This window comes from Bos grunniens, chromosome 5 (assembly GCF_055505025.1).
Source record: "Bos grunniens cultivar Pamir isolate PY7600 chromosome 5, Bosgru_T2T1.0, whole genome shotgun sequence".
NCBI lineage: Eukaryota > Metazoa > Chordata > Mammalia > Artiodactyla > Bovidae > Bos > Bos grunniens.
The window spans coordinates 65354645-65381371 of record NC_141169.1 but is presented as its reverse complement, the minus strand read 5'-3'; the positions used below and the strand labels follow the sequence as shown (position 1 = coordinate 65381371).

Below are 26727 nucleotides of genomic sequence, written 5' to 3'. Positions count from 1 at the left end.
GAACTTCCAGATGTTCAAGCTGGTTTTAGAAAAGGCAGAGGAACCAGAGATCAAATTGCCAACATCTGCTGGATCATCGAAAAAGCAAGAGAGTTCCAGAAAAGCATCTATTTCTGCTTTATTGACTATGCCAAAGCCTTTGGCTGTGTGGATCACAATAAATTGTGGAAAATTCTGAAAGAGATGGGAATACCAGACCACCTGACCTGCCTCTTGAGAAACCTATATGCAGGTCAGGAAGCAACGGTTAGAACTGGACATGGAACAATAGACTGGTTCCAAATAGGAAAAGGAGTACGTCAAGGCTGTATATTGTCATCCTGTTTATTTAACTTATATGCAGAATATATAATGAGAAACGCTGGGCTGGAAGAAGCACAAGCTGGAATCAAGATTGCTGGGAGAAATATCAATCACCTCAGATATGCAGATGGCACCACTCTTATGGCAGAAAGTGAAGAGGAACTAAAAAGCCTCTTGATGAAAGTGAAAGAGGAGAGTGAAAAAGTTGGCTTAAAGCTCAACATTCAGAAAATGAAGATCATGGCATCTGGTCCCATCACTTCATGGGAAATAGATGGGGAAACAGTGGAAACAGTGTCAGACTTGATTTTTTTCGGCTCCAAAATCCCTGCAGATGGTGACTGCAGCCATGAAATTAAAAGACGCTTACTCCTTGGAAGGAAAGTTATGACCAACCTAGATAGCATATTCAAAAGCAGAGACATTACTTTGCCAACAAAGGTCCATCTAGTCAAGGCTATGGTTTTTCCTGTGGTCATGTATGGATGTGAGAGTTGGACTGTGAAGTGCCAAAGAATGGATGCTTTTGAACTGTGGTGTTGGAGAAGACTCTTGAGAGTCCCTTGGACTGCAAGAAGATCCAACCAGTCCATTCTAAAGGAGATCAGCACTGGGATTTCTTTGTAAGGAATGATGCTATAGCTGAAACTCCAGTACTTTGGCCACCTCATGCGAAGAATTGACTCATTGGAAAAGACTCTGATGCTGGGGGGGATTGGGGGCAGGAGGAAAAGGGGACGACAGAGGATGAGATGGCTGGATGGCATCACCGACTCAATGGATGTGAGTTTGAGTGAATTCCAGGAGTTGATGATGGACAGGGAGGCCTGGCATGCTGCAATTCATGGGGTCGCAAAGAGTCGGACACAACTGAGCAACTAACTGAACTGAACTGAAGTATATAGTAGAAAAGCCATTCTGCCAAAAAAAAAAAACAACCCAACTCTCCATTCATTGACAGTGTTTCTTGGTTCATGTGTTGACTTCCTTAGCTTCTCCAGGATTCTTCTTTTATTTGAAAAATCCACCCCCTGCCCCCAACTCTAATGATTGAGTTCACCCCAGATCAGGGACTATAAGATATCCTGAGGTAAATGGGAAGTAGAATAGATGAACTTTGAATACTTGGACAGCCAATGTGAAACCCAGCCTAGGAGGCCTGGGTGATCACCACAGAGTACAAAGCCAGGGCACTCAACTTCACAGACAGACACTAAAATGCACAGAAGAAGGAAAGGAAGGAAGAGCTTGGATCATTGATGCTGGCCTCTTTTCCTAATGACTCAGGCTTACCTGTGAGCATTAATCTCTGCTCCAACATTGTATCTATCAGAAAGTTCCATCTGCAATGGTCTTTACAGCCTTGAATAATGTCTTTTCCTTGGTAATGAGAGAGTTAATTGTTAGATAGGTTGATAAGGAGTCCAGGGCCCTTAGGAGGAGAAAGGGACAAACGTTTTATTCTACATTGCTTTGTCTTAGTCACATAAGATGTTTTTTCTTAAACTCTTGAGTTGTTATGACAACAATCTTTAAGACTAACTTTCTTTAAGCCCTAGTGGCTCAGATGGTAAAGCATCTGCCTGCAATGTGGAAGACCCAGGGTTTGATCCCTGGGTTGGGAAGATGCCCTGGAGAAGGAAATGGCAACCCACTCCAGTATTCTTGCCTGGAAAATCCCATGGACAGAGGAGCCTGGTAGGCTGCAGTCCATAGGGTCACAAAGAGTTGGACTCGACTGAGCGACTTCACTTTCTTTAAGCCAAGAGCTGATGATTATACAACAAAACAACTCATCTTAAACTATGTAACAATGTATCCTTCTCCAGGACATGTTTCTCCTTCTTAAGAACCTTCTAACTAATTCTGTTATCTTACAATGTATATTGTGGGAGTGAGTCTGGTAAGACCTTTCTACTGTTAGTTCTAATCTTGTTAATTTAAGATGTAAGTTGTGGGAGTGAGTCTGGTAAAAGTATATAAGGCTTTGATAAGACTAGCAAGTGGAGCACTCTCCTTCCCCCTTATGATATCTATGTCAGAAGCTTTCTCTGTCCTTTTTATACTTTAATAAAAGTCTGCTACACAAAAGCTCTGCATATTCAAGCCTGGTCCCTGGTCCTGAAGCTAAATCTTCTTCGGAGATCACGAATCTGACATTGTTCACTGTAAGCTATCAGTAAGGCACCACTCTCAAGAAGCTGTGCTTTCATAACCAGAAGTTTCCAAAACCGAGGGCACCATGGTAGAGGCACTGCTGAAAGCACTGATATTAGTGTCAGGGGCATGGATTTGAGTTCTGACTAGTCTAACCATATGACCTTGAGCAAGTCAATCTCTGGGCCTGAATTTTCTCCCCCACTCCCAGCAATAACAGGGAAAATGCCTATCTTTTATTGTGAAGATCAATATGAAATGTCACATGAAGATGTGCACCATAAAACAGCAAAGGGATGCATTTGGCCCCATTAGATATGAAATTTTCCAGAAATTATCGATAGAAGCTCTATAAGGACTCCACCCACCTCTTCATTCACCTATTCTAAGTGACTCATTGGAATCACAGGGTTTCCAGTGGGGAGAAAACCCTCCTGCAGATGTTGAAGAATGCAGCTAAACCTTCATCTGAACCTGGGTAGAGAAGATTCTTTGAGAGTCCCTTGGACTGCAAGGAAATCAAACCAGTCAATCCTAAGGGAAATAACCCTGTATACTCATTGGAAGGACTGATGCTGAAGTTGAAGCTCCAATACTCTGGCCACCTGATGTAAACAGCTGAGTCATTGGAAAAGACTCTGATGCTGGGAAAGATTGAAGGCAAAAGGAGAGGAGGGCGGCAGAGGATAAGATGGTTGAATAGCATCACCAATTCAATGGACATGAACTTGGGCAAAATCTGGGAGATGGTGAGCGGACAGGGAGGCTGACATGCTGCAGTCCATGGGGTCACAAAGAGTCAGACATGACTGAGTGACTGAACAACAATATTCTTAGAACCCATAGAGTCACAGAATACACTGACATACATAGTGTATAGAATACACTGTAATATAGTTTCTCCCAAACTCTTTAATGAAAAATAGATACATTCAAGTCTTCTCTTAAAAAATGATGTCATATGGCATATACTGTTCTGAATATGCTTTTCTCATTTAATATATCATAACTATTTTTATATTATTAAATATTTCATTACATACATAATACTAAACAATTTAAAGGAGGTATACTATTGAATTCATAGGCATATGCCCTCATTTGACTAAACCCCTACTGCTGAACCTTTGAATTATTTCTAATTTCCCTCCATTATAAATCATATTGCAATAATCATCCTTGGTAGTTAAATTTGGCTACATCTGTGATTATATCCTTGGCCTTGTTTTCTAGAGGCGGAATTACTAGGTCAGAGTGATCACACTTCCAACTGCCTTCAGAAAGGTCGTGCCAATTTTTATCCCCCTAGTACGATCCAAATGTGTCTATTTCTTGCCCTTTTGCCAGCACATGGAGGCCTTGGTGATTCTTTTTTCCAGAAGAGCATTTCTGTGAGATGCCTCCAGTCCTCACCTACCCCTTCCAGTAGAGAATCAACATGGAGATTCAAGCAAGGTTTTTGAACTGCATGATATAACCCATTGTTGTTCCCGAAATCAGTTTAGTAGATCATGACCAGCATTTGTTTGTTTCAAAGAAATAGCACTTTTAAATAGCGTAGCAAATATTTCCTCTGCAAGCAGAAAGGTTAAGTACTGCTTAAGGGAGCTGTATCACCTATGTATGCATGTGTTGTTGCAACCTAGATTTCAGTATAACACAGCTGTAAGGTCAAAGTTTATTTGCTTATTTATTTACATTTATTTTATATTGTGAGACAATATTTAATACATGTATCTGACAGAGGACTGATATCATGGATGCTTTTACCATACGGAATTCTTTTTTTAGTTTTTGCAAAGTAAAATGTATCCGTCTTTTTCTTAATGCTGATGCTTCTGTTGCTATTCTTAGAAAGACACTTTAATCCCCAATATTATACAAGCACTCATTTATAATTTTTGACATTTGATTTCTCATTTTGTTTTGTCTCTGTGGCACAGAAGATCTTAGCTCCCCAAACAAGGATGGAATCCGCGCCTCCTGCATAGGAAGTGCAGAGTCTTAACTACCAGACTTTCAGGGAAGTCCCAAGGTCAGAGTTAAGAAAGTTTGAAAAGCATGTGATCAGTCAAAAGATCATTGCATCAGTGCCCATGGACTTGGATTCTGGACATAATTTGGTGGGGTAGGAAGCCAAGGGCAAAGAGAAAGGACACATATCCCATTTACTTTCTTTGTTGGAAAAGTATTGGTAGAAATGTGACAAAACTCTCAAAGGTACACATAACCTAAGTCCTGGTAGAATACGAGAAATGGTCAATTTCAAAGGGTGTGATAAGTAATCTGAACGTCTCTTGTCCATATATTTTACTCACATTATATCTTTGGTTATAGATTTGACTCTGCTTCTACCCAGCTCTGCCTGGATCTTAACTCAATCTCTCCATGCCTGTTTCCCTACCTGGAATATAGGGATGTCCAACAAGAGGACAGCCAAGGTTCCTTCCACATCTGTGGTGCCAAGGGTCTGATGAAGGGATTAGCTGTGCTAGGCTGATATACTGTTGTTTTCTGCAACCCATTCACAGGGCTGCTTCATGAGCATGTGACCTGTTCAGTCACACAGGATCCCTCACTTAGAAGACCATATGTTTGATTTAACATTGTGCTGCCATTCTGTTGAAATTCTTAGTTTTTCAACAAAGGTCTTTCTATTTCCATTTTCCACTGAGCCCCACAAAGTATGAAGCTGGTCCAGTGTATTATTTCAGACAACAGGAAGTCTTCCTGGTAAAAAGTGTAATTATTTTCTTTGGCACTGCTAAGAGCTGAAGCAGTGACTCTGTACCTCGGGGGATCAAGTACGAGCTGCTTAGAGGGTTTATGACACAGGAATTCAAAAGTCTGCTATGCACGAGAACAACACAGAAGAAAAGCTGTTTAGAACTTCTGTTCTATCCAAGGCTTGTGTTCCATTGTTCCAGCCCCAGCTGGAGTAGATTGTCCAAACTGCATTCAACTCATTAAAAAAAAAAAAGGTCTTAAAATAGGATGACCCATTTAATGCCATGTGCTGCTAAATGGGTTAATTAGATGTGAAACATTCACAGCAGGTTCTCAATAAGGGAAATAAAAGATATAATAGATGAAGGTCACTGTTGGCCTGAGTGCTATATTATGTCCAACCTGCATTTAAAACCCAAAGGTTGCTGAAAAAGGTTGTTAATAGATAGAACAAAGGACCATATTTGGGGATATGGCCCATTTTATATTTGGAAATGCCTCTATCCATTTGGGAAATTTAGATGATAGTTCAAAGGTAAGCTAACTGTCTTCAATAGAGACAAAGCTACTTACTATCAGGAAAGTATGCTTTTAGAGTAGTGGTGAGGTGGAAGCAGTGTCAGACTTTATTTTTTGGGGCTCCAAAATTACTGCAGATGGTGACTGCAGCCATGAAATTAAAAGACGCTTACTACTTGGAAGGAAAGTTATGACCAACCTAGATAGCATATTGAAAAGCAGCGACATTACTTTGCCAACAAAGGTTCATCTAGTCAAGGCTATGATTTATCCTGTGGTCATGTATGGATGTGAGAGTTGGACCGTGAAGAAGGCTGAGCACTGAAAAATTGATGCTTTTGAACTGTGGTGTTGGAGAAGACTCTTGAGAGTCCCTTGGACTGCAAGGAGATCCAACCAGTCCATTCTGAAGGAGATCAGCCCTGGGATTTCTTTGGAAGGAATGATGCTAAAGCTGAAACTCCAGTACTTTGGCCACCTCATGCGAAGAGTTGACTCATTGGAAAAGACTCTGATGCTGGGAGGGATTGGGGGCAGGAGGAGAAGGGGACGACAGAGGAAGAGATGGCTGGATGGCATCACTGACTCGATGGACGTGAGTCTGAGTGAACTCCGGGAGTTGGTGATGGACAGGGAGGCCTGGCATGCTGCGATTCATGGGGTCGCAAAGAATCGGATACGACTGAGCGACTGAACTGAACTGAAGGTATCTACTCTATTCCTGTTGTGTTTGCCAGATATAAGTCATGACCATGGAGCAGAATCAGATATGATGAAATCATAATGCTGATTTTCTTAGAACTGAGTCTGAAACAGAGGAGTCAACCAGGTATTTAAAACAGCAGTCTTTACACAAAGGACAAGCATTTAAGCAGGTGTTACTCAAAGGCTTTTACATCCTTTGCAGATTCCTAATCAGACATAGTCCACATGAATGTTCTCTCTCCCCTGTGCTCCCAAAGCATCCCAGGCACACCCATCCCAAAGCACTTTTTATTCTTTATTACAATAGTTTATTTCCTTATCTGTCTCCTTCATAAGTCTGTAAGCTCTTTGAAGGCAAGTTCTGTGGTTGTTTTTAATCTCAATATCCCTAGCCTGGTGTAGGTGACCAATGAATCTCTACAGTTAAGTAAAAGAATGAATGTAATATGATATATGAAGAGTTCCTGCAAATCAATAAGAAAATGATCAACAACACCAAAGAAAAACAAGTAAAGTGCATAAAAAGATGAAACAAAAAGGATACAAATGACTAATAAGCATATAAAAAGATATCCAAAATCAATCATAATAAAAGAAATGCAAATTAAAACCACACTGAGATATCATTTTTCACCCATCAGATGAGCAAAGATAAAAAGAAATTCACTAACATATTGTGCCAGTGAGGCTAAGCCCTTTTGTCTACTGTTGATGGGGATGTAAACTGGCATAACCTCTAAGAAGGACAAATTGCAAGTGTACATGAACTTTTACCTAGCAATTCCACTTTCAGGAATTTATTCTAAAAGATATACGCACAGATAGGTGAAATGATGCATGGGAACAGCTAAATTCTCCTGTATGCTCCAGAACTGCTGTACTGATTGTTAAAACGTTAAAACTGTTGCTTGAAAAAGAAAGTAAAGTGTTAGCCACTCAGTTGTGTCCAAATCATTGCAGTCTCATGGACTGCAATCCACAGTCTCCTCTGTCCATGGCATTCTCCAGGAATGAATACTGCAGTGGGTAACCATTCCCTTCTCCAGGGGATCTTCCTGACCCAGGAATCAAACCCACATCTCCTGCATTACTCATTGGTAAGTACTGACCTGAGATGAGACCCAGTAACTCAAGATATAATGTATGAAACTGCAGGGGCTCCAGGATCATGCTCAGCACTATGGCCAACCTCTTTCTGATTGGTCAGTGCTGGTGCTGTTAAGTGTTGCTAAATATCTGGATATCACTCCTATGTTCAAGGTCATTTACTTCAGCATAGAATGCACTAGCAAAATTTGGGAAATAATCCAAGCAAAAACTGACATTTATTAGGAGCTTACTATGTACCACACGAGCAAATTTGGAAAACTCAGCAGTGGCCACAGGACTGGAAAAGGTCAGTTTTCATTCCAATCCCAAAGAAATGCAATGCCAAAGAATGCTCAAACTACCGCACAATTGCACTCATCTCACACGCTAGTAAAGTAATGCTCAAAATTCTCCAAGCCAGGCTTCAGCAATATGTGAACCGTGAACTTCCTGATGTTCAAGCTGGTTTTAGAAAAGGCAGAGGAACCAGAGATCAAATTGCCAACACCTGCTGGATCATGGAAAAGGCAAGAGAGTTCCAGAAAAACATCTATTTCTGCTTTATTGACTATGCCAAAGCCTTTGACTGTGTGGACCACGATAAACTGTGGAAAATTCTGAAAGAGATGGGAATACCAGACCACCTGACTTGCCTCTTGAGAAATTTGTATGCAGGTCAGGAAGCAACAGTTAGAACTGGACATGGAACAACAGACTGGTTCCAAATAGGAAAAGAAGTTCATCAAGGCTGTATATTGTCACCCTGTTTATTTAACTTACATGTAGAGTACATCGTGAGAAACGCTGGGCTGGAAGAAACACAAGCTGGAATCAAGATTGCCGGGAGAAATATTAATCACCTCAGATATGCAGATGACACCACCCTTATGGCAGAAAGTGAAGAGGAACTCAAAAGCCTCTTGATGAAAGTGAAAGTGGAGAGTGAAAAAGTGGGCTTAAAGCTCAACATTCAGAAAATGAAGATCATGGCATCTGGTCCCACCACTTCATGGGAAATAGATGGGGAAACAGTGGAAACAGTGTCAGACTTTATTTTGGGGGGCTCCAAAATCACTGCAGATGGTGACTGCAGCCATGAAATTAAAAGACGCTTACTCCTTGGAAGGAGAGTTATGACCAACCTAGATAGCATATTAAAAAGCAGAGATATTACTTTGCCAACAAAGGTTCATCTAGTCAAGGCTATGGTTTTTCCTGTGGTCATGTATGGATGTGTGAGTTGGACTGTGAAGAGGGCTGAGCGCCGAAGAATTGATGCTTTGGAACTGTGGTGTTGGAGAAGACTCTTGAGAGTCCCTTGGACTGCAAGGAGATCCAACCAGTCCATTCTGAAGGAGATCAGCCCTGGGATTTCTTTGGAAGGAATGATGCTAAAGCTGAAACTCCAGTACTTTGGCCACCTCATGCGAAGAGTTGACTCATTGGAAAAGACTCTGATGCTGGGAGGGATTGGGGGCAGGAGGAGAAGGGGACGACAGAGGAAGAGATGGCTGGATGGCATCACTGACTCGATGGACGTGAGTCTGAGTGAACTCCGGGAGTTGGTGATGGACAGGGAGGCCTGGCGTGCTGCGATTCATGGAGTCGCAAAGAGTCGGACATGACTGAGCGACTGATCTGATCTGATGTGCCACAGATTATTATAAGTACTTTACATTGATTAACATATTTAATCCTCAACAACCCTAGGAAGAAGTGTTAGTCTCTCAGCTGTGTCTGACTCTTTGCGACCCCATTAACTGTAACCTGCCAGGCTCCTCTGTCCATGGGATTTCCCAGGCAAGAATACTAGAGAGGGTTTCCATTTCCTACTCCAGGGGATAATCCTTACCCAGGGATCAAACCTGAGTCTCCTGCATTTCAGACAGGTTCTGTACCATTTGAGCCATGAGGGAAGTCTGGGAAGAAAGCACTATTGTAATTCCCCCAAGGTCATATAACTAATAAGAAATGAGAAGAATTTTATCAAGGTAGTCTGATTCTAAAGCCTCTACTCTTAAAACCAAATGTCCTTTACCAGGGATTGGTGAAGTTAATTACTGTATAGCCACGGAAGAGAATATTGTACAGCCACAAAGAAGATAAAGAAGCTTATAATGGAACAGTGTCCAAGCTATATTACTAATTGAAAATAAAGTACAGAAAAATGTGTTCGCTGTTAAATACATATGTAAAATTGCAAACTAGATACATAGGCTATGTCTAGAATTATAATAAATACATATGAGACTGATAACACTAACTGCTTGCCTCTGCAGGGACAAAGTATTAGGGAAAATGTTTGTAGTGTGTGCCTTTTGTACATTTTGGATTGAATACTATTCGCATGCACTGGCTACTTTAAAAATAAAACTGCCAATCAATTTTTTAAATGAATGATATGATATGGACATAGATATTCTAAGCAGAAAGTCAAAAGACCTTAGAGAGAATTAGAAAAGGTGTGTGGCTGGCTGGAGGTGGGTGAGAGTCCATTCTCTTGGTCATCAGAGTGGACTGGGTCTTTGAGCAGAGCCTTTGAAGATAAGGAAGTTGTGAGGATATTTGAAGAGTGGGGGAAGGGCATTTTAAAGGGAGAGGCAGAGATAAGGACACGTGAAAAATTTTAACACAAAATGAGGTAAAGGTCACCCGAGGTCTATGTGCCCTCTGTAGTTGGGACCAGATGCATAGGAAGCTAAGACCTGCATTTGGAGGGATCCAAGGAGGGACTCGAGGGGGCCCCTGAGGCTGACCACAGATTAGAATCAGCCCAGTGATGCTCATTTTAAGGAAATTCAGAACATAAACTCAAACTGCCTGAACCTCGCCCTGTCCCACATCCAGTGCTGGTGAGGAGTTAATTTGTGGAGCCGTCCTCAAAAGACTGGGCAAGAAACAAAGATGTAATTGAAGGTTTGGGGGAAAATAGGGCCAAGGGAAAACAGTTCAAGGAGCTGAGATTGTCAGTTCTGAAGGAGGACAATTACTGTCCCCTCCTTGAACGACGCATCATTGCATTGTCAGTGGGATGGTGACCAGCTGTTCTCTGCAGTCACAAAGGAGACAAAGAGAAAAAGGGCTTAGACTGCAGCATGAGCAATTTAAATGAGATTCAGAGAAAAACTTTCCATCAGAAAAATAGAAAGTTGCTAAAAGATTTTGAGGGAGAATACAGTAACTCTCCCTCTAAATTGAGCTGGTGCTGCACCAATCAACCTGGGTTTGAATCAGTCATGTTCTCTGCTTCCCAGAGTCTTCATCCTGAGCTCTTGGTAGTATCAATAATATCACCCTCACAAAGTTGCTGTAAAGATTAAGAGATCCTGTGTGTAAAAAATTAGAACAGGGCCTAACACAGAGTAAATTCTGAATAAATTGCAGCTTTGTCCTTTATGGTAAAATGATGTCAAGTAAACAAGGTTTTAAATGATTTAGACAGTTTCTTGGGATGGTCCCTGAAGGTCTCTTTGATTCAAGCAAACATCTCAAATGCTTTATCAATAGTTTTATATACACAGTTTTATAATGAAATTCTAACTTTTCTGGAATAAATATTAGACTATTCATCCTACTTGCTTTGACTGTAAAATGTTCCACTGTCAGCCATGTTCCTCAAAATCACATTTCTAACAACTTCCCCTCTGGAGGGAGGGCTGTGTAGAATAGTTCCAAACACTGCCGAAGAATTGGGTACCCTGAGAGCAGCACAGAAGTAACTGAGCTGCAGAGCCCCCACAGGCTGGGACAAGGGTCAGCTCAACAGTGAACACTGTGGGTGATGTCCCATGGTTGCAGGAGCTTTATGTGTGAGAACTTGACACAACCCCAGGCCAAGTGCCAATAATGACCAAAATTTAATTGCTTGGCAACTTGGCAAAATGGGAAACAGAACTATTTTTCACACTCTTGAGTTTTGGCCTGAGATTTAAACCTGCTCATTTCTAGATTTAAAACCTCAGTGTTATTTCTGTGGCTGAAATATTCCTTCCTGGACCAAGAAGCCTATAGTTTTTGAGAGCATAAATTTTAACATGTCTGGCAAATTTCACCCCTGGTCCAGCCCAACTAATCAGATGCCACCCCTTGGGTATAAGCCCTCAGGCTGGTGTCTTACCCAGGGATCGAACCCAGGTCTTCTGCATTGCAGGCAGATTTTTTACCATCTGAGCCACCAGGGAAGCCCTGGTATCTTACAAGCAGGACCAAAACAATAGGTAAAAGATGAGCTGACTCTCTATACCAATCTCTGGAGTTTACGCTTCAGAAATAAACTCATACTACTACTACAATGATTCATCATCATCCATTATATTGGGAGGATAAAATACAAGGTGACAATCTGAGGAGACACATCTCACTGCAGAATGATGAATTACCTTAGACGTCAGCCCAGCCCCCTCTTTCCTGCTTCCAGGCAAAGGAAGGGTGTGTGTCCATATCAGGTTTGGGGATCAGATATAGATGAAGCTGAAAAGAGTGAATGCTTTGTTATTCAACAAAGCCCATTTTCAAAGCATTATCCCTTTCTGCTGCTATGCTTATCAAAGAGAATCAGATTATCACCAGAACAGGGCCAAGCATTATTTTATAGAGAAAGCTAGATCATTACTCATTAGGATTTAATTACTGACTTTAATTTCATTGATGCTACCTCCTCCCATTCTCTCTCTGAACAAAAATTTTAGAAATTTCCCCTTTTCTTTGTGATTCTATTATTCTCTGTCTATGAGTACTGAATACCTGTTTTGCTAACATTGCTTCTTAATTTATTTAAAAAATTAAGTTCTAAACACTAGTCTCTATGAATGACTTTGGTAGTATCGTCTCTGTGAATCCATTGCCAATGATTAAATACAACTAATTGTGGGCTTTTCCATTAATAGAGAGCTAAAGTATTGCTATTTAGCATAACAGTAAATCATCTGTCTGAAAACGTGGGCTTCCCTGGGCTTAACTGCTGAGCAAACTATATTGAAAAAGCAAAACTACTGCTTATGTGATAAAATAAGGAAAATGTGTCTATAGCAAGAACATATAAAATCTAAAGTTGTAATCATATCTGGAGTTTATCTTCTTCTTCCTGAAATATAAAAAAAAGTAAGATGAAGAAGGAAATTATGAAAGTCAAATAGGTTTTTAGCAATAGCAGAAAATAGAGCCTGTGACTATCAATCAGACCACTGAGGGTATGGGGAGGGTCCAGACTCCTCTGACCTCTTCAGAAACAGAAAAACTCATACTAAAGTGCAATATAATATTAGAAGAATATATTACAATGTAATATTACATTGTATCCTGAGGTGCAATGTACTCTTTCTAGTATTTCCAAACCAGAAACCTTGGTGTATGGTATGACTGTACAGGAAGACTGTAGGTATAAGCAACAGCTCACCCCAATTCACCCTAATCCATTCATTCATTCAATCTTTCATTTAAATGCATATTTATTGAGCCCCTGCTCAGGGCCAGTTATTAGGCATACGGCAGTACATAAGACAGGTACGTTTCCTATCTTTGTGAAACACATTATGTAGGAAACTCCAAATACATTTCACATAAAATGGGAAAAAAATAAAAAAGCAAAAAATGACTGAATTGAATTGAAGTAAATGTTAATTTAGACCTCTATGGCTGCAAAGAGAAGAATCAGTTTGCTAACCATCATTTTTGTTATGTTGTAAACTGCCATTTTGCATATAGTTGCTCTTAATATGTTAACAAAAACTTTCCAAAGTAGATCCTGTTCTCCTTTTTGAAGCTGAAAAAGCTGAAGCTGGTTAAGGGGCTTGCCTAAGGTCAAAGGCTAGAATGGCCAAGCAGTGGGGCTTGAACCAAGACTAACCAGCCTTCTGAGAACTCACTCTTTCCCTGTACTGGAACATCTTTGGGAAGAGCGCTTTTCCTCCCAACTAAGAATCAGAATCATCACATTAGCTTAACAGAAGGATACCTATCTAGAGCATATTAACTTAGCTCCTCATAAGATGCTTCATAAGGATTTATCATCTGTTTTTCAAAGATCATTACAAAAAATAGCTTATATGTATATAGATAATTTCTGCTTTTGAAATACTACAGTAAACAATATCATCAGTTATGTTACCCCAGTTATTAAAGTCTACAAAATAACTTTTCACTAAGGTTATATGCTTTCTTGGAAAGAGCCTCTTGATGAAAGTGAAAGAGGAGAGTGAAAAAGTTGGCTTAAAGTCCAACATTCAGAAAACTAAGATCATGGCATCCGGTCCCATCACTTCATGGTAGACAGATGGGGAAACAGTTTAAACAGTGGCAGATTTTATTTTTGGGGGCTCCAAAATCACTGCAGATGCTGATTGCAGCCATGAAATTAAAAGACGCTTACTCCTTGGAAGGACAGTTATGACCAACCTAGACAGCATATTAAAAAGCAGAGACATTACTTTGCCAACAAAGTTCTGTCTAGTCAAAGCTATGGTTTTTCCAATAGCCATGTATGGATGTGAGAGTTGGACTATAAAGAAAGCTGAGCACCAAAGAATTGATGCTTTTGAACTGTGGCGTTGGAGAAGACTCTTGAGAGTTCCTTGGACTGCAAGGAGATCCAGCCAGTCCATCCTAAAGGAGATCAGTCCTGAATGTTCATTGGAAGGACTGATGTTGAAGCTGAAACTCCAATACTTTGGCCATCTGATGTGAAGAGCTGACTCCGTGGAAAAGACCCTGATGCTGGGAAAGAATGAGGGGGAGGAGATTTAACCAAGTAGATTTAACCAAGGAGGTAAAAGACCTATATATTGAAAACTACAAGACATTAATGAAAGAAATTAAAGAAGATACAAATAAATGGAAAGATATTCTCTGCTCATGGGTTAGAAGATTAATATTGCTAAAATGCATATCTACTCAAGGAAATATACAAATTCAGTGAACTGCCTATCAAAATTCCAGTGGCATTTTTCACAGAAGTAGAACAGACAGTCCTAAAATTTGTGTGAAATCATAGAACATCCTGAGTAGCCAAAGCAATCTTGAGGAAAAATAAAAAGCTGGAGGCATTACACTCCCTGATTTCAAACCATATTACAAAGCTACACTAATTAAAACACTGCATTATCAGTATTAAAAATAAACACAAAGATCAATGAAAGAGAATAAAGAGTCCAGCAATAAACCCATGCACATGTAGTCCAATAACACATGACAAAGAGCAAGAATACAGAATGGGGAAAGATAGTCTCTTCAATAAATGGTGTTGGGAAAATTGGACAGCCACATGCAAAAGACTGAAACTGGACTATTATTTTAAACCACACACAAAAATAAACTCAGAATGGATTAAATACTTAAATAAAAAACCTGAAACTATAAATCTTCTAGAAGAAAACATAGGTGGTGAGCTCCTTGACATAGGTCTTGGCAATGATTTTTTGAATCTGATGCAAAAAGCAAAAGCAACAAAAGCAAAAGTAAATAAGTCCAAATATATCAAATGAAAAATCACCAAAAAGGAAACCATCAATAAATGAAAAGATAACCTACTGAATGGTAGAAAATATTTGCAAGTCATATATTTGATAAGAGGCTAATATTCAAAATACATAAAGAACTCATACGACTCAATAGCAAAATCAGAAATAATTTGATTAAAATAGATAGAAGATGTGAATAGACATTTTTCCAAAGAAGACATATGGATGACCAACAGATACATGAACAGATGCTCTACATCATTAAGCACTACTGCTACTGCTGCTGCTAAGTCGCTTCAGTTGTGTCCAACTCTGTGCGACCCCATAGACGGCAGTCCACCAGGCTCCCCCATCCCTGGGATTCTCCAGGCAAGAACACTGGAGTGGGTTGCCATTTCCTTCTCCAGTGCATGAAAGTGAAAGGTGAAAGTGAAGTCGCTCAGTCGTGTCCAACTCTTCCCGACCCCATGGACTGCAGCCTACCAGGCTTCTGCACCCATGGGATTTTCCAGGCAAGAGTACTGGAGTGGGGTGCCATTGCCTTCTCCTTCATTAAGCACTAGGGAAATGCAAATCAAAACCACAATGTGTTAAAATAGCTATTATCAAAAAGACTGGAAATAACAAGTGTTGGCAAGGATGTAGAGAAGAAGGAGCCCTCACACACTATTGATTGGGAGTCTAAATGGGTACAACCATTGCAGAAAATAGTTCCCCCCCAAAACTAAAAATATAAAAATGTATGGTCCAGCAATTCCATTCATGTGTGTATATCTGAAGAAAATGAAAATACTAATTCAAACAGAAATATGCACCCCAATGTTCATAGTAACATTTTTTTCAACAGCCATGATGTGGAAGCAACTTAAGTGTTTATCAATAGATAAATGGATTAAGAAGAGGCATTATACAGCTACAGTTCAATACTACTCTGCCATAAAAAAGAATGAAATTTTTCCATTTGTGACAACATGGATGGAGGACATTATGCCAAGTGCAGTAAGTCAGACAGAGAAAGACAAATAGTACCTGTTATCACTTATATGTGAAATTTAAAAATAAAATAAATTAGTAACTATAACAAAAAGGAACAGACTCAGAGAAATAGAGAACATACTAGTGGTTACCAGTGGGGAGAGGCATTGGGGGAGAGACAAGATATGCGTAGGGGATTAGGAGGTACAAACCACTATCTATAAAATAAATAAGCTACAAGGATATCGTACAGCACAGAGAATATAGTTAATATTTTATAATAACTTTCAGAGAAGTATAACCTATAAAAATTTGAATCACTATGTTGTACACCTAAAATAATATTATAAATCAAATATAACTCAATAAAAAATTAAAAACATATATATACCTAGGAGGGGGATACAAGTTCATAGACACAAAGAACATAATGGTATTTGCCAGAAGCAGAGGGTGGGGAGTAGGAGAAATAGGTGGATTGGGTGTTTTTTTTTAGTTTTAGTTTAAATAAATTGAATTTAGAAACAAAAGAAGGATGGACAGCAGTATCATGAGCTAAGAGAGCAAAATGAGATAATTTACAAAAAAATACCATGTGGCAGAGGAAATAGCTCCAACAGTCTTAATAAAGCTACAAATATTTTTCTCATCTCCTTCTAAGCCCAGAAGCTACTTTCTATTTTTTAGACCTGTTTCCCCATTTTTTGATTGACAAGCAAGAATAGCAAAGTAAAATGGTTTCTTGAATAAATTGGTTGACTACACTTCACAAAGCCCAGATTAGATGGAAAAATACCTATATAGCTGATTTCTCTCTCACAGTTATCTCTTGCTTCCATTTTGCATAAAAAGATGTTCAACAAGAAAGTTTGGTTCAGCAAAAAGCAAACAAACAAAAAACAACAAAAAATAAAAAAGAAAGCAAGTTTGGTTCAAATGGGATTCTAATTACATAATGAAAATTATGCCAATTAGCACTATTTCTCAGTGAGACTATGAATCCCTACATTTAAGTTAACACAAATCCTTTTGATGAGATGGTTATCAGAGACTGATTCGGGTAAAACTATTTTTAAGATTTTTTAAAATGTGGACTATTTTTAAAAGTTTTTATTGAATTTGTTACAATATTGTTTCTCTTTCATGTGTTGGATTTTTGGCTGCAAGGCATGTGGGATCTTAGATCCCTGAACCTGTGCCCCTTGCATTGGAAAGCAAAGTCTTAACCACTGGACCACCAGGGAAGTCTCACTGAAGCAAAATCTAGAATCTCACACTTGCATCCTCTATCCCTCTAGCCTCTTTAGAGAAAAAATAAGATAGCAAATGTAAAGCAACCAGCAATGACTGGCATATGGTTAGTGTTCAATAGTCACTGTGTGTGTGTTAGTCACTCAGTCATGTCCAACTCTTTGTGACCCCACGGACTGTAGCCTGCCAGACTCCTCTGTCCATGGCATTCTCCAGGCAAGAACACTGGACTATTGAGGAGCCATTCCCGTCTCCAGGGATCTTCCCGACCCAGTGTCTCCTATATTGGACTCAAGTCTCCTGTATTGCAGGCTTTTTTTTTTTTTTTTAACCATCTGAGCCATCAATAGTCGCTACTTGTGATTAAAGCAGGTAAAAGATACCACAAAGAATTCCACCCTTAAATTCCCAGTCTCTGAGATGGGTTGACATTGGTTTCCATGGAAAATAAATGGACATTTTTAAAACCTCAAAATTTAAATTAATTGTAAACTGTTTCCCTTGGTCCTCTCTAAGATTCTCGGCAATGTTCCATCACCCCTGGTTGTTGAGCCCTCTTGTCTAATTATAAACTAAATTCTGGCTTGTTAGCAGGAAAGATTTTCTCAGGCTCTGTTCTGTAAACAATACCAGAAAAATCACAGATGCTTTGAAAACTGGGAAGCCTCTCCCAATCTGTAGTTTTTTTTTTTTTCATATTATAGATCCCACAAATAACTGGCTTTAAAAGCTGTATATTTGCTATCGACAAGCACAGCACCTCAAGCTTTCCTCTTTCATAGCATGCATCCCAATGTCTTGTAATTGTTTATCTCCTTGTCTGTTTCATCCATAGGAAACTCCTTGAGGGCTGCTGGCAGATCTCATTCCTCACTTTTAACCCAGTGGCAAGTATACAGCCGGTGCTCCATAAATACTCAATGAATCAATCAATTAATGAAAAGCTCCATGAGTGCAAGGACCATATTTAATACACTGTCTTATCTTCCACAACACATAGTGAATGAATGAATCAACATCATTAAGTCCTTGAGATATGAAGAGCTTTTAAAATACTAACAATTTAAACCTAAGTTTTAATCTTATGCCACAATATATGGGCTTTTTTTAAAGTACTAGAGTTAATTCTTAGAGATTGTTCAAGCCATGGCCAGCATTTAAGAGTCTGAACATCTTTGTGACTACATCCACCAAAATTCTCAAACAAGTCTCAATGAGTTCATACAATGTTCTGGTGTGGAGTCTCAATGTTACACGTTGTCTCTCAGTGATAGGAGAAGCTTGGGCTGAGGATAAATGGATGCCCCCAAGATCAGACTAAGATTAGCAAAGCCTGTAGCTTCAGCCTGGGTTGTGCTCTTCTTAAAACTCAAGCATATCTGGCAGATATGAAAGAGACCTGCCAGGGCTTCATTCACTGTGAAAATTTAGAAGGTTCTTAGAAAATAACTCCTCCAAAACTGCATTAAAGGACAAGCCAATGGAAAGCTGAGGGGTGATTCTGAGTACTTTCATTTGTGAACTGTTTACTTTCTCAAGGAATCTCTTGTCATGCATGATACTGGTTCACACTGAAACTCAGTCCCTTCCTAGATTTCTACACATCAATATGTAAAATCCAACTTCACAGAGTCTTTTAAAACAATATATTTATTTATTTGGCTGCGCTGGTTCTTAGTTGCGGCATGCAGGATCTAGTTTCCTGACCAGGGATCGAACCTGGGTGCCCTGCATTGGGAACACGGAGTCTCAGTCACTGGATCACTAAGGAAGTCCCCGTAGAGCCTTTCTTTGAGTGGCAGACTTGATAAATGTTTGGGGAGTCTAGACTTCTGTCAAATAACTTAGTATTACTCCCTCTTTTCTCTTCGTAGGAAAAAAAAAATTGCAAATTTACCCAGGCAGAGAAACATCCGAGTTCCTTTTACTGCACCTTCTCTTTCTAGTCTCTGCACTGCATATATTTTCACACAAAATGACTGAAAGATAGTTCTCTAAGCAAGACATTTCTCACCCTAAGAATTTTCTGCTGATGCTGCTGCTGCTGCTAAGTCAAGTCAGTTGTGTCCAACTCTGTGTGACCCCATAGACGGCAGCCCAACAGGCTCCTCTGTCCCTGGGATTCTCCAAGCAAGAATACTGGAGTGGGTTGCCATTTCCCTCTCCAATGCATGAAAGTGAAAAGTGAAAGTGAAGTCACTCAGTTGTGTCTGACTCTTAGCGACCCCATGGACTGCAGCCTACCAGGCTCCTCCGTCCATGGGATTCTCCAGGCAAGAATACTGGAGTAGGGTGCCATTGCCTTCTCCGAAGAATTTTCTACCAGCTGTTAAAGAATGAAGTTTTGCCACTTGACCTAAGATTCTTAATTGTTACCCTTTCTGTGCTAAGAATGAGAACTCTTGGGTTCTCATGACACCCATAATAAAGACAATCTTTCTCAGCCTCCCTTGCTGCCAAGTGTAGCCATGGAATGAGAGAATTGACAGAGTAACTTACTAGTTATGTCCTTACAAGGAAGAAGCATGCCCTCTACTTTCTTTGCATCTCCTTCCTGTTGGATGAAATGTGGGCATGATGGTGAAGGCTGGGGCAGCCATCTTCGACCAAAAGAGGAGGTTGTGTGTTGAGAATTGACAGAGCAGCAAGATAGGAGTTCAGGTCTCTGACACTTTCAAACTGCTGCATCAGTTCTGAACTACTTACACCTAGGCTATGTATGACAGAGAAGCATACTTTTCCCTTGTTTAAGCTGCTATTTTTTTGGTTCTTTGAGACAGCCACTAAAACTGTATCCTGCCTAATATTCCTCTTTACACAGATATTGGCAAACATCAACAGCATCAATAAATTCTGTGACAGGCATTTTAATCAGATTATCCATTAAAGTAAGCCCTACTCATTTCCTTTCTATTGCTTTTTTGTTTTCCTTTTTCATGTAGAATCATTCTGCAGACTCTTATCAAGTTGACAGATCTCTATTGTTTGGGGCTGTAAATAAAAATTTTAGCATTTATATGGGATGGGATTTTTTCTAATCATTTCCAATGAATGCTTCTGAATATAAATTTAGTTTACACTTAAATTAAAATTTTCTATTTAAATTTCTTAAGCATAGAATTTAAATTCCTTTTAGATTTTCATCTTTTATAAATGTTTTTGGTTTGAAGTCTTCAACCATACAGAAAAACAGAGTATCTTTTTTAAAACCCCGAGAAATCATTAACTCATCAAAATCATATTTGGTTCATTTTCTTATTTTAAAGAAATAAAACCTTACATGTAGTTGAAGGTCCTGTCAACCCCCAATGCCATCCACTTTCCTTCTTCTCCAAAGTTTGCCATTGTAATGACCTTTGTATGTGGCCATTCCTACACATACTACATTTTTATTATATACCGAGTCACAAACAGTACATAGTACTCTTCTGTGTGTTTTTATACTTGAAATAAATTTTATTCACAAATAGAATTTATGAAATAAATTTTTCTGCAACTTGCTTTTTCAACACTAGGCTCTAATTCATTTGTTTTAATTCTACTTCATCATTATCTGCAATGTCGCCATTCTCCCATAGATGGACATGAAGGTTTTTTCCAATTTTTCACTATTTCAATCAGTCCTGCAACAAGCATTCTTGCATCTAACACCAGGCATACAGGTTCAAATGTTTTCTAGGATATGCACCTAGAAATTAAACTGTAGTGTTGTAGTGTTTCAACTTTAATAGACTCCTGAACTGCTCTACAAGCTTGCTCTATCAATTTCTACTCTTATTCCCCTATATGTTCACTAGCATATCATATGGTCAGGTTTTCTACTTTGAGGTATGAAATAATAACACATTTATTTTGGATTTCTTTGATTACTGATTTATTTGGCATTTGGGAGAAGGAAATGGCACCCACTCCAGAACTCTTGCCTAGAAAATCCCATGGATGGAGAAGCCTGGTAGGCTATAGTCCATGGGGTCGCAGAGTCAGACACGACTGAGCAACTTTTTATTTATTTATTATTTATTATTTTGGCATTCAGTTTTCCAATTCTGTGACATGCCTCTATATTCTTTGATCATTTTAGCACTGGGTTGCCTGGATTTTTTTGTTGATTTGTAACTATTTTTTATATATGTGGGATCTTAAACCTTTCTGGTTATATGCATTGGAAATATCTTCTCTCAGCCTATGGGCTATCTTTTAATTTTGATACACAGAATTTAAACATGTTAATGTCAATTCTTTTTTCTACAAATTGTGCTTTTGTCTTCTGATTAAGAAATCTTTTTGCTGTCTTAAATCATAAAAATATGTTTCAGAATCTTATTCTAGTAATTTTCAAGTTTTGCTTTTCAAATACAGGTCTATAATCTATGGAAAAATAAATGTAAACTTAAATTTAAATGTATAATTCTGAAAATACTAAATTATGGCTTTTCTGACACTTGAGGATAAGTTAAAAAAACAAGATCACATTTTTAAACAAATGACATCCAAAAGTATCTGGAAAAATATCAACAGTAGATGAAAGAATTCTGCCATATGTACTTTTTACCCTTTTGGTCACTTTTTAAGTACTTATAGGATCCTTTCATCCATTTCTCATGCACTGTGTGATGTTTAGTTCATGCACTGCGCCAGATCTGCTCATCCTCACGTACTCTGCAGCCCTGGTCACTTGCCCTTCTTCCCAGATTGCAGCCATCCCAGAGACGGCTCACACTCCAGCTGCAGCCACCATCACCTCATATCCTAACATCTTCAATTTTCTCAGCCTCCCCTGGGATGAGGACTGGGCTGAGACCTGGGCTTCACTGTGCCAGCAGCACGGGAGCTATAGCAAGTCTGGTGTGAGGCCAAACCTGGCTGAACTCCATGAAGACTCTAGTTTTTCCAGCCAGTGGTTGTCCACAAGGGCTGAGTAATAAAGGGGCAAGTGTGAGATTCTCAATGCCTTGTAGGCAGGTTTTCACCAATGAGCCAGAAGATAGAAACAAGACTGCAGATACATGTCATGTCCTTATTCTTCTTTCACAAAGGACCGTTCTGAAAAGCAGTGAATCCACATGACTGACCACTCAGGAGATTTCCCACATTAGCTAGCAATGTTTTCTTGAGAAGGCGTACCTAAACTTGGCAATACACCAACTTCTATTGTTTTCCCTCCATCTCTGCTTTATTCTTTTTTTCCCTCTCTCCTATGTCCTCAGGATTGCATCCTTTCCTCCAGTAAGTGTGTAAATTTTGCTTCATACTCTCTTTTCTAGGGACCATACACTAACAGAATTTGCTTAAAAATTTAAAAAGTGTGCTATCCATCAATAACTAAAACACAAAAAATTTTTTCTTAAAACCATAAACAGTTTTATTTAAAAATTTTAGAAATACAATTTGAAAATTTTGTAAATATTATATAATGAATTGTTTTGTTAGTGATTTTTCTTATTTCTATGAAAAGGAAGACAAAGAAAGGCATAATATCTGAGCCATATTAAGAAGACACATTGGGAATTTGTGATTGATTAAGGCTGTGGTTTTTCCAGTGGTCATGTATGAATGTGAGAGTTGGAGTATAAAGAAAGCTGAGTGCCGAAGAATTGATGCTTTTGAACTGTGGTGTTGGAGAAGACTCTTGAGAGTCCCTTGGACTGCAAGGAGATCCAACCAGTCCATTCTGAAGGAGATCAGCCCTGGGATTTCTTTGGAAGGAATGATGCTAAGACTGAAACTCCAGTACTTTGGCCACCTCATGTGAAGAGTTGACTCATTGGAAAAGACTCTGATGCTGGGAGGGATTGGGGGCAGGAGGAGAAGGGGACGACAGAGGATGAGATGGCTGGATGGCATCACTGACTCGATGGACGTGAGTCTGAGTGAACTCCGGGAGTTGGTGATGGACAGGGAGGCCTGGCGTGCTGCGATTCATGGAGTCGCAAAGAGTCGGACATGACTGAGAGATTGAACTGAACTGAACTGAACTGAAGGTTAAGGGATAAGGGATGTTAAAGTTTATACCTAGGTTTTTGTTTTGGGCAACTGAATGAATGGCAATGTCATTTGTTTCATTAAAGCAGAAGGAGGTCTATGTGTGCAATAGGGCAGGACCTCAGGGTTTAGGCAAAGGACTGTCAGGGAAAGTGATGAGTTTATGGAATCTGAGAAGTGTGAGATAGATGTCTTGCAGGTATTTGCATAAATGGGACTAAACTTAATGAAGTAGATTAGGGTTGAAGATATTGATTTTGGGGTGCTATGCTTGACATTATTAATTAACCATCCAATGACCACTCCCTCCCATCTTCCTTGCTAACAGAACTCTAATTTTATTCACGCAGTGATGTACTCAGTTCAAAGAATGAAATAAAAATTGGTTAAGTCAATCCTTGGAGAAGGAAATGGCAACCCACTCCAGAACTCTTTCCTGGAAAGTTCCATGGATGGAGGAGCCTGGTGGGCTACAGTCCATGGGGTTGCAAAGAGTCGGACACAACTAAGCAACTAACACACACATACATACACACACAAGTCAATCCTGGTAACCCCATTTCTCTTTGTCATTGGTATGATACAGGACTTACTTCTAAGGCAAGTGAAGTCCACTGAGGAAAGATTTTCCTCCTTATGAAGCAGAGAGCAACATGAGAAGAGAGCCCTCTTCTGCCTTCAAAACTCCCCTCCTTCCCACTTTAAAAGTATTGTGAGAAACTGAGGTTTGGAGCTTCAGCTGCTATCTAGAAACTGGTAAGATGGCTCCGTGAATGCCAGAGCTGAAAGATGTAAAGAACCTTGGTACCTGATGACATCTCTGAACTCCTGAGCCAACCCTGGAACACACTATCTCCAGATTTCTTGTCCTGTGAGGTACCTGATATCATCGTTAGGTCATTATTGGGTCCTCTGATGCCACCAAAATCTCCCTAAATAATACAGATATCACTTGCACATTCTGGTAACTGGAGCTATAGGTTAGATGAGACCAGCAGAAAAGGCCTTGGGTATAAGTCTAAAAAATACCAATGTTAAAAGGACAGACAGAGGAGAGTGGAAACAGCCATGAGGTACGGGAATGATTAGCTCAAGAAATGTTAATAATCCCATATAACAAAGGTAACAGGAGTCATAATCTAGCAGCACCACAAGGAAACAGATGAAAAGAAATGTAACTGAAAACTATCAGTTTAGCTCTGTTATTGCAACTCTGTTCAAATATTTGGCCAAAGATAAGGTAGAAAATGGGAGTTGCAGGTTTTTATCTAAATAAAGGTTGTTTTTTTTTTTTCTCCAAATTCTGGGAACTTCTTTCTTTTCTTCACCACATTATCCCAATCTAGAATTTGTTTAGAGTCATTCATTGATAAAGCAAGCATCAAGTTCCATGCTTAAGAGTTTCCTGTGGGCTTGGGTCATGAAATTCACTTGCCCTGCCGAAATTATCACTTGTCAGCATGAAGCTAGCCTGATGAATAATTCTGACAACACTGCACAACAAATCAGAGAACTGGCCAACTTCAAATTTCTCTACTAGCTCCTGTTTATGCCAAGTTTTTAATTGTGAATGGACATGATAAGGTTATCCCTCTCCCTTTGCATAGAATAAATATTTGTAGACTCATTGACATTACACTATCCATATAATCCATTTATTCTTTCATTGTGTTATGGATGATTTAAGGGACTAATACTCCATAGGATCACAGCATAAGAGATGAGGTCAGAGAATACTTCAAATGAGATAACAGTGCAATTTTAGAAATGTTCAAGGTAAACTAAGTTAGCACTAGGAAGAAAAAAGGTCATGGGAAAGAGCTCTGAAAGTCAAACAGAATTGGTATGAAATTTTGGCCCCACCACTTAGAAACTGTGAGAAATTAAGCAAGATGCTTATAAATACTTTCCAAATCTCAGTTTTCTCTCTGCCAGATTGGGAACAAATAATATCAACTTCAGTTAGTCCTCTTTCTCTGAGAACTAAATCATGTCTGCAAAGAATTAACTCAGTGACTGGATTATAAGTACATTTTTTATAAATATGTTGCAAAAACATTCTCTCAAGCAGTCATATATTTCTCAAATACAGTGTCTTTCTTTGGGTAAAATAACAGTGTCTTTCTTTGGGTAAAATAATTTCCATTTTTCTGCAGTCAGGTCTATCCATTCATTCTCTTCATGGTTCCTATGTTTATATTTTGCTTAGGAAAGTTGTTCTAATTTTCAAGATTTAAATACACTGTCATATATTTTTTCCTAATAATTTCTTAAACATATTCCATTAATCTGAGACTTGGTGTTTAATTATGACCTAACTTTTTTTCTTTTCCAAATCAATATTCAATAGTCTCTCTTTTCCAATACTATTAAAATGATAATTTTACCATAAATTCCATAAATGTATGCCTGTTTCTAAATGTTTTCTTCTCTTTCAATTATCAAATTATCTATTTTCACATTAAGTGTCACATTATTTTAATTAATATCACCTTATAATACATTTTATTTGGAGAAGGCAATGGCACCCCACTCTAGTACTCTTGCCTGAAAAATCCCATGGACAGAGGAACCTGGTAGGCTGCAGTCCATGGGGTCACTAAGAGTTGGACATGACTGAGTGACTTCACTTTCACTTTTCACTTTCATGCATTGGAGAAGGAAATGGCAACCCACTCCAGTGTTCTTGCCTGGAGAATCCCAGGGACAGCGGGGCCTGGTGGGCTGCCGTCTATGGGGTCGCACAGAGTCGGACACGACTGAAGTGACTTAGCAGCAGCAGCAGCAGCAGCAAGGCAAGAACCTTATTCTTTCTTAAAAATTTTTTATTCCAGCCCAATTTTTTCCAATCAGATGAACTTCAAATATCAGTTTATTAGTTTTCCTGTTAAAAACATCCAGCTGTAATTGCTATTGGGACTGAATTAAAGTGATACTTTAACGAAATTCAGTCTTCCCATCTAGGTCTATTTATTCAAACCTTCTTTTGTGTCCTTTAATAGAACTTTCTGTACATTTTTAGGTTTATTTATATATATTTTATAGTTTTTATTCTCTCTACAAATCTTGTTATGTTTCTGATGTGTGTTTTACACTTTTGTTGTAAGATAAACAGTTTTATATTTTCTAATTGATCATCACTGATACACAGGAAAGACATGGTTTCTAGCTTTTCATATGATCATGTATGTATCCTTCTGAATTTTTATATCAGTCTTACTAGCTTTTCCAATGTTTTCCTTGGATTTTTAAAAATAGTACATCAGACTTTTACCAAAACTGACAATTTTATTTCTTCTACTCAAGTGTAAATATTTTCTTCTTTTTCTTATTAAGTTGTATTTTTAAGCCCTCCAATTTAATGTTGAAATGGAGCAGTGATAATACACCTCCTTGTCTTATTTCTGACTTTGGTAAGAATTTTTCTGATGTATCACCATTATATACAATGATGCTTTTCTAACTAGTTTTGTTAAGCAATTTTTTCAGGAACAAGCATTGACTTTCATCAAATGCTTTTTCAGAATCTATCTACTTCTATCTGTTGATAAATAGCTTTCTGAGC

General features: G+C 38.9%; 1 protein-coding gene across 1 annotated transcript in view; it reads right to left on the bottom strand.

The window, feature by feature from the left end:
- NR1H4 (nuclear receptor subfamily 1 group H member 4) overlaps positions 1 to 26727 on the bottom strand; it is a 127535-nt gene that overhangs the window by 84996 nt on the left and 15812 nt on the right. The window lies entirely within an intron of this gene.